At 37.8% G+C, this 9792-nt stretch overlaps 1 pseudogene; it reads right to left on the minus strand.

Annotated features, from left to right (window-relative positions):
- Positions 1-1822: 1822 nt before the first annotated feature.
- On the minus strand, positions 1823-2764 carry LOC125136427 (olfactory receptor 4M1-like; annotated as a pseudogene).
- Positions 2765-9792: the final 7028 nt, after the last annotated feature.

A 9792-nucleotide genomic window follows, 5' to 3' on the forward strand; every position in this document is an offset into this window, starting at 1 on the left:
GCCCTCAAAAAAATAATAATAATAATAACAATTGCGTATTGGTGTGGAGAAACCTCTACCCAAACATGGGGGTCTGGGAACCCTATTTACTCATCAACGGGAAAATTTTCCAAAGCAAGAAATAAACTTTATGTACCATCAGTCCATCCTATGTGCCTGAGGTGCACTGGGTCTGGCACAATTTACCTTCTCGACTAATAAATAGAATATAGATCAAAAATAATCCTGGGAATGTTTTTATCAGTTATTCACATATATTCATTCTTGATGCTGACAGGAACCTATTTCCCTTGAGGTCTAGTCGTAGTATGTTATCAAAGAAAATACAAGACTAACACACTCAAAGCTCACAAAGTTCACTTGCCTTTGGATGCACAGACTCCCTCATTTTGAAATTGAAATTTTAATTTGAATTTTTAAAATTTATATCAATTCAAATACTATATATTTTACATTGTGAAGCATGGTAAGTAATCGAGTTCTTAGTAATTGATCATTAACACATTGGCCAATAAACTGTAAATTGATTATTAACAGATAATTCACGGAGTTCCTGTTGTGGCTCATCAGGTTAAGAACACTACATAGGGTCCATGAGGATGCAGGTTCAATCCCTGGCTTTGCTCCGTGGGTTAAGTATCCAACATTGCCACAAGCTGCTGTGTAGATTGCAGATGCAGCCTGGATAACACATTGCTGTGGCTGTGACATAGGCCAGCAGCTGCATCTCAGATTCCACCCCTGGCATGGGAATTTCCATATGCTGTAGGTGTGGTCTTAAAAAGAAAAAGTAATAATAATTTTTAAAGGTAACTAGAGAATTATGGAAACCAGTACATCTAGATCTCTTCCGTATGTACTAAGAAATGGTTTGGTAGGAAAGAGCTCTTAATTATAGTGCTAATAAAAGCAGCACGCTACTAATTTAACTTTAATGTGAAAGGCAGAATTAGCAAATTCAGAAATCACAAAAATGGCAAAGGAGGCAATCTTTTAAAATCACACAGCCAGATGCCTATCAATTCCAATCAACCTAGAATCCCTTTCCTCCAAGTCTGCATTCACACCAGAGGCTGTAAGGAGACACTGCCTTTAAAAATCATTAGTTGACTGGAGACTTCCTCTGAAAGACAGGAGTCCTCACATAGTAACCGAACTACACTCAGCCATGAATTCATAAAAAGTGTTTCCAAGATGTGACAAAATCTCGGGTCCTGTCACCAATACTGTTGAATGTCTACCGCCTGGAATGAGCTGAAATGGCTTCTATCAATGAATTCTCACTTTCTATTATTTATTCTGGAAAGAGGAAGAGATAAAAGACAAAAAATCTATTTTTCCAGTCCCCAAAAGATGGTTTGCCAAACACTATCCCACTAGGCTGAGATTGAAACACATCCATTTTTAATTTGGTCACTTGAAACTACTCATATTCATATGCTAGCCACTTACTTCCATACATTCATATGGATATGTCTCCCAGGCCTTACTTATTTTGTTATTTCTTAACACACATCACATTCTCCTCAGAGCCAAAGCCTTTCCAGTTAGTCACTCAATAAACAATTAGTGAAAATGTGTGTTTTAGCAGACCATTATTATATTTTAAATTCTAATAGTAGTCTGCCAGAAATTTCAGGGAGGGTGTAAATAAATTTACTTACATCTTAACTTCTTTGTTTTTTCACCACATAGATGAAAAATCTAGTGGATTTTAAGAACTCAAACAAAAGGAGGTAGTGAAAGCAGCAATATTACTGCAAATGCTTCCTACTTTAGGACAGTGACCCTCAGAAGGACTACAGAATATACAGTTTATCTTTTACTTCTCTCTACATAAAATGTATCTGTTGATTAGCTTCCTCATGGCTGTCTTGACTTCCTTGTTTCGCAATGTGTAGATGATAGGATTAAGTAAAGGGAATATCACAGTATGGAACACAGACACCACTTTGTCTAGGGAAAATGAGTCAAAGGGGCGAGCATAAATGTAAATGGATGGCCCAGAACATTAGCCCCACAATGGTTATGTGGGAGTAGCAAGTGGATGTGGCCCGGCTCGTACTCTCACCTGAGCCTGAGTGTTTCTTGAGCATGGCCAGGAGGAAGGCATAGGACATGAGGAGAGCAATGAAACACACCACAGAGATCAAGCCGCTGCTAAAGATCATCACTAACTCCTCCGGGAAGGTGTTGGCACAGGCAATCCAGACAACCTGCCTTATGTCACAGAAGTAACTATCTAACTCATTGGGCCCACAGAAGGGAAGTCGAACAATGAGAGCCACCTGGATTATAGAGTGAATGAAGCCCCCCATCCAGGAGAAAGCCACCAGAATACAGCAGAGACGTCGGTTCATGATGGTAGCTTAGTGGAGGGGGCGGCAGATAGCAGCATAGCGATCAAAGGCCATCACTGTGAGCAGAAACATCTCTGAGGCCCCAATAAAATGCAGGAAGAAGAGCTGAGCAATGCACCCCCAAAGGAAATGATCTTCCTTTCCACAAAGAAGTCTACAAGCATTTTAGGGGCTGTGATGGAGGAGTACCAAATGTCAAGGAAGGCCAGATTAGCCAACAGGAAATACATGGGTGAGGTCAGATGGGGGTCAAGCCTGATTGTGCAAATAATAAGAATATTTCCTGGAAGGATGAACAAATGGAAGGACAGAAATATAACAAACAGGACCAGTTGCACCTCCCGAGTCTGGGATAGGCCAGTGAGAACAAATTCTGACAGCCTGGTGTAATTTGCTGGTTCCATTTCTTCACTTTCTTTCTTATTATAGCTATGAAAAAAATAAAGAAATTGTATAATTACTCTAAATAGCATTAAACCAGAGTTCTATCACTGCTTTAAAAATCATCATATGGTCACTGTCCTTAAGAAATTGCATTATAATATGTTTATTGCCTCATTTTTTTTTTTTGTTTCATAAACAAAGCTAGGGAAAGAGTAAGTGATGATGTGAAAATTAGCAACATCGAAGTCATATGAAGTGTGTCGCATATCTGAAACCAAAATTTCAACCTGTTAGTGTTATTTCTATGTTTTATGAAACTCAGAAATCCATTAATCCTTCCCCCAAACATCTTCTTTAGTAAATATATGAAGTGTGTCACATATCTGAAACCAAAATCTCAACCTGTTAGTGTTATTTCTATGTTTTATGAAACTCAGAAATCCATTAATCCTTCCCCCAAACATCTACTTTAGTAAATATATGCAGCTACTTCTGAGTTTAACCAGATTTTAGACTGGCAATAAGAGATGCAGCCTGTTCTTTCTAGATCTTTTTGTCATTAATGAGAAAGTTAACCAAATTGGAAATTTAGGCTTGTAGTCTAATACCAGGTAGGCTAATCTGGTGGTATTTTTGTTTTAATCCAGCAAAGAGATCCCAGGCTTTGGGTGTAGTGGATGTTCATTTTTTCCTTAATGAAAACCCAGGCAACTTACCCTTAGTAATAGGTAAGCAACCACAAAATACAACAACGCAGGACCCTCTCTATGTGCAATTCTTCTGGCTGTGACCTGATCCTATCACTCCACTGACCATGCATTTTACCCACTGTTTCAGGAAGGTAGGAAGAAGATGTAGTGATCTAAGAAATGGGTATTCTTGCCACCCAAGCTAACCCAGTCTGCCATTTCAAGGTGGCAGTGGGAATAAGGCTATTGCTAACATTTTTCTTAAAGCTTAATATTGAACCTGATGTTGCTTAAGCAAACAAAGCCCATCGAATAAAACGAAGATCATCATTCACTTAACCAAATATGCTTCTACTTTTAAGCAATATAAAAGCTGCCACGCCAAAGTACTTCTTGCGAGCAACAGCCAGTACTAAAGAATTGCTTCTGTTTTATTGGTATGCTACTTTATAGAATTGCCTTTCCTCAGGAAGGAAGCATAGCGAAAAAAAGGTTAGGGTTTTATGAGACCAAATGAATATGATAGTGTCCACCAAAGCTTATGCATAATATTGACTGAAGAAATCCAGTGTTTCCTCCTTGGCAATGACTGGCTCAACTTTTTCATAATTTTAACAAATACAGGCTTCCAAATCTAATAAGTTAGAAAAGTATTTTGTTATAAAGAAGGGATGGCTCATTACAAGTAGAAACACCATGGGAAAAAAAAAAAAAAACAGTGTTTGCCAGGAATTTGACACAAGAAGCAGAAAAACAAAAACACTAAGAAAGTTCAGTATTGTGGAATTACTTAATATTTAGCAAAAGGGAAATATTTCCACACCCAGGAATAGCCCAGTGAGTTAATCAATCATGTTTAGTAAGATAGGCATTTAAAATTCAGTTTAGAAAGATTTAGCCAAAAGAAAGATAATGAGGCTTTCTTCTTTTCTGTTTTTTTATTTTGTGTTTTAGGGCTGCACCTGTGGTATACTGAAGTTGCCAGGCTAGGGGTTGAATCAGAGCTGCAGCTGCCAGTCTACACCACACCTCACAGAAACACCAGATCCTTAACCCACTGAGCAGGATCAGGGATTAAACCCGCATCCTCCTGGATACTAGTTGGATTCCTAACCCACTGAGCCAAAACAGGAACTCCATTAATGAGGGTTTCAATTCTCAACTTTCTTAAAAACATGGTTATTTGTAATGACATATTTCCCAGGATTCCATAAAGCCCTAGTTTTCCTCTATTTACCTAGAAGGGGTGCCCCATAGCCTCGATAACTAAAAGCACAGAAAGTATATAATTGTAAACTCATAGCATACTACTCATCCACATTCTCTGAGGAGTAAACTATGAGTTTCCAAAAATCAAACGTATCTCTTACCAGAAGCATCTGGAACATTATGATTACTTAGTTCATTTGGATATTTTGCTATTATGCTATGTTGATTTTGAACAGATGGAAGTGATTAAGTTATTTGTTCTTAATTAAAATAATTGACCTCTTGTTACTAAAAGGAGATGAACATTTCAATGCAGTAAATACTATTACAAGACCCTAAGCTTTTTTTTGTTTGTTTTTAGTTTCCATGGTGGATACTGATATGATAATTGTGATTATTGTCACATAAGTCACCCTTAGCTGCTCTGTCATACTCTGTACCCATCCCATCAAAGAGAAGAGGAAGTGACACTAACCTAAAAGAAAGAATCTAGGTGAATATGTGTTGGTGTTTTGGAAAGACAAACCCACTTCAGGTGTTATAAGGTAGAAAGGACTATTTTACCAGAAGAAAATGTCATAGAGATTTATTTTTGTACCTCAGTGTCCAAGATAAGACATACAATTTGAACAGAATAAGATATTCCTTATCAAGAACCATAACTTTCCCTTGGTAAATGCCTGTCTCCTCCATTCCTTACAACCATCAGGTTGGAACTAGACATTTTACTGAAGCCTCTCAATCCAACTGTCAGGCAGCCAATCAAACTCTACACTCCCTAAGCCAGCACTCAGCAACTACTCATAACACACACATGGCACTAAACCTCAGTGCAGGACAAACCAACACACATATTCCCTACATGAACATGACCATGGCCTAAAATACCATAAAACCCACCACAATTCTGACCCTTGTGATTTAATGCATATCAAAACAAAACTTCACACGTGCCATTGAAAACTCTATCTCAAAATATGTAGTTTCTATTCACGTGAGATGGAACATGATGGAGGATAATGTGAGAAAAAGAATATGTGTGTGTGTAATATAGATGTATATGACCAGGTCACTTTGCTGTACAGTAGAAGTCAACAGAACACTATAAATCAACTATAATGGAAAAAATAAAAATCATAAAAAAGTGTTATACAAATAAAATTATCTCAGATGTTTTAAAAAAATATATAGTCTCTGGGGAGTTCCCATTGTGGTGCAGTGGAAACAAGTCCAACTAGGAAACATAGGGTTGAGGATTTGATCCCTGGCCTTGCTCAGTGGGTTAAGGATCTGGCCTTGCTGTGAACTGTGGTGTAGGTCACAGATGTGGCTCAGCTCAGATCTGGCTTTGCTGTGGCTATGGTGTAGGCTGGCAGTTCTGATTAGATCCTTAGCCTGGAAACCTCCATATGCCACGGGTGCAGCCCTAAAAAGCAAAGAAAAAAAATGTAGTTTCTGTGTCATTTATGTAAATTATCCATTTGTTTATTCAGCAAATATTTAGGGACTAGCAACTATGTGCTAACTAATGAGAAGATAACAATCAACAAGGGAAACTCAGTTTTTGCGTCATTGGGCTTCCATTTTAGAAGTACAGACAGATTATAAATTAGTAAACAAACATTAGGTAAATGAAATCTAATTAAGTAAAATAAAACAATTACCCCTATTGATAAAAGAAGGAAATAAAAATGGAATCATGATAAAAACAAATGATGGCATAGGGTGATGGCTTTTTAGAAAAGCTTCTCTGAATTGAAATTTCATTTTAAGAATAGAAAACAACACATGAAGATTGTGACAGGGAAGAGTTTCTAGGGGCTAAAGACAGTCTTTGACTTGTCTTTGTGACTGACTGAGGCATAAACACAGAATAAAGAGATGGTCAAAGACCAAGCAATGGAGTCTACAATAAGAAAATTATATTTGGACAGCTTCCAATATATTTTAGAATAAAATTGAGAGAATACCTTAAGATTTGAAATTTAGACATATCACCTGGTTGCTATGTGAATACATTAAAGTAGGAATGTTGCAGCTTAAAGCTATAGCAGTAGCTATTAGAGAAATGAATCACTAGTTTAGAGAATATTTAAGAGCGACAACTGGCAGGATTTAATGTTAAACTGTATGTTGTCATTGTCACGCTACCAAAGTCAGCTGGAATTTGAGGACCAAAATGCCAACCTTTAAAAAATTTTACCTTTAAATCTTCTGTGACTAAAAGGAGGTTCATCTAGCACTTTCCAGATTCTTAAAATTTTCCTGACTCTGCCATGAATATTTAGAAATGCCCTGTGACACTCTAAAAAAAAAAAAAAAAATCTTGGGATTATGCCAATAAAATCCAGATCAAGGAATTGTGTTTGTAGAGAAGTCTCAGGGGAAAATACTTGGAGGAATTCATGGAGACTGAGTTAGGGCATTTCTTTCCAAGGCTGCAATTTAGGAGGTGTTAGTGATTCCAAGCCAGTGCTTGCCCTTAGAGCAGTTGCTCAAGAGGGTTTTACTTCATCCTGCAGTCACCTGCCTATACCTCTCAAGTTTCTGTATGCAGGCCTGCTGATTGGAGGGGGGGTGGTTATTTTTATTTTTTTGTTGTTTTGGGGGAGAGGTGCACACCCACAGCATATGGAGGTTCCCAGGCTAGGGGTCAAATTGGAGCTGCAGCTACTGGCCTACAGCACAGCCAGAGTAATGCAGGATCTGAGCCGCATTTGTGACCTACACCACAGGTCATGGCAATGCTTGATCCTTAACCCACTGAGCAAGGCCATGGATCAAACCCACATCCTCATGGATACTAGACAGGTTAGTTAAATGCTAAGCCACTACAGGAACTCCTTGGCTGTTTTCTTTTTTTAAGATAAAAATTTTATGCATTAAGGTATGCAACACAAGGATTTGATATATGTATACAGAGTGAAATGCTTACTACCATCAAGCTAATTAACATAGCATCCCTTCCACATAGTTACCATTGTTTTCTATGATGAGAGCACCTGAAATCTACTCTCTCCACAAATTTCCAGTATCCAATATAGTATTATTAACTATAGTTATCATTGTGTACATTAGATCTCTGAACTTATTCACTTATCCTACCTAACTATAGCTTTGTACCTTTTGAGAAATGTCTCCCTATTTCCCCCCCCACCTCCCTGTACCTGGTAACCACCACCATTCTACTCTTAAGTAGATCAAGAAATTATGATTTTATATATATATATATACACCTATGCACACACACACATTATTCAGCCTTAAAAAAATAAAAGGAGATCCTGCCATTTGCAAAAGCATGGATGAAACTGAAGGATGTTACATTAAGCAAAATAAGCCAGACAAAGAAAAATAACGCATGATCTTATATGTAGAATCTTTAACAGGTCTGTTCCTTTTTAAACAACATCTAGTGAATTCCCATTCTGTGTTAATCTGTAGGGATGGAGTATCTAGAGGATGACTATGGAGATGCCTAGAGTCCAGAGCCCCTCCCCATAAGTGGCTGAACTATGAACTTGCCTCAAGGGAACAAAGCTTTGGGGACAAACAAGAATCTGTGCAGAATTTTTTCTTCATAACCTTGCAGTGTTCTTCCATTCTCCATAACCATACGGAGAAGAGATATCTTGCCAAATTAAGTAATTTCGGGAGAATTTCTCATCAATTCTGAAATAATAAGAGATTAAATGACTCAAGAATACTAGGTTACACTGATACTAGAGGCTTAAAATATTAGCTATCATTTGCAACCATGTCCATTCTATTTTCTAGATGAAGATATGAATGAAGAAACCAGTAGCTCTCAGAGTAAATGGCACTCATCCTAGCCTCTCTTGATAGTCAGAAATACTCACAACTGAAAGAATCTTTCAGACTGTACTTTGGTGGCACCAGAGAGGAGGATTAAGCTGAAACTGAGAGAGGAGGGAAATGCAAGAAAAGACAAGACTGTATTGATGAAGGGGAAAAATATTGTAAAAGAAAGAGGAAGTTAGTATCCTATATTTCTTCCGAAGGTGAAAGCAACCCATCTTTATGGGTTCTCTTGCCACCAGTGGGTTGCTCATTTAAATGGAAACACAGAAAATAGTTTTATAAAAGGAAAAAGAAAAAAATTATCAATATTCAAGTGAGGATTAATTGAAAACCTTTCTTCAGAAAAGAAAGGTACTTTAACCTCTCAAACCTGCTGTTTATGGGAACAGGGTGGAGGCTGTGGAGCAGCACCTTCACCTTTCTGCACTATGGGCTAGAAGAGGAAAGGAAACAGGGAGAAATGGTCACTGAGGTCAGGTGGGGGAGGGAGCATGAAGATAAGTAGGGCAGGAATGTACTGGATTTTTAGAAAAGGGAGATAGATGAAGTTTATTTTGCGAGTATTCTACCTCAGTAAGCTCCATGTTAGAGCACAACATTCAACAAATATATATTTTTATAACAGTGGGTTAAGGAATCACATGAGTAAAGTCATTACTTAAAGGCTTTTATCTTTACACTCTCTTAATGTTGCATACAGAGACTCATATATATATATATATATATATATACACATACATATGTATGTATATATATATATATAAAATGAACCCAAATCTTCAGAGAGAATTGAAATTTTGTAAAGTGGAGGGTCTTATCTGACATGTCCTCCAGTTTGAAAGGCAGCTGTAAAGAGCTTTGAGCAATAATCAAGAGACTTGTATCCTTATCATAGTTCAGCCACCAAAATCTATGTGATGTTGGGAAAGATGTAGACAGTAATTTCTTCCTAGAAACATAACAGATTGTAACTAGAATTTTTTTTTTTTTTTGTCCTTTTAGAGCCACACACACGGCATACGTAGGTTCCCAGGCTAGGGGTCCAATCATAGCTGTTGCAGCCAGCCTACACCAGAGCCACAGCAATCCCAGATCTGAGCCACGTCTGTGACCTATACCATAGCTCACGGCAGTGCCGGATCCTTAACCCACTGAGTGAGGCCAGGGATCGAATCCAACCTATTTGGATTCGTTTCTGCTGTGCCACGACTGGGAACTCCTGTAACTAGAATTTTAAGAAATACTCTAGCTCTGAAATTCTAGGATTCTATGAAAATAAAGTGTATTGAAAGTAAAGACCCCAGAAGATGAAATAAGAATAATGTGAG

The sequence above is a fragment of the Phacochoerus africanus genome, chromosome 9, assembly GCF_016906955.1.
Source record: "Phacochoerus africanus isolate WHEZ1 chromosome 9, ROS_Pafr_v1, whole genome shotgun sequence".
Taxonomy (NCBI): domain Eukaryota; kingdom Metazoa; phylum Chordata; class Mammalia; order Artiodactyla; family Suidae; genus Phacochoerus; species Phacochoerus africanus.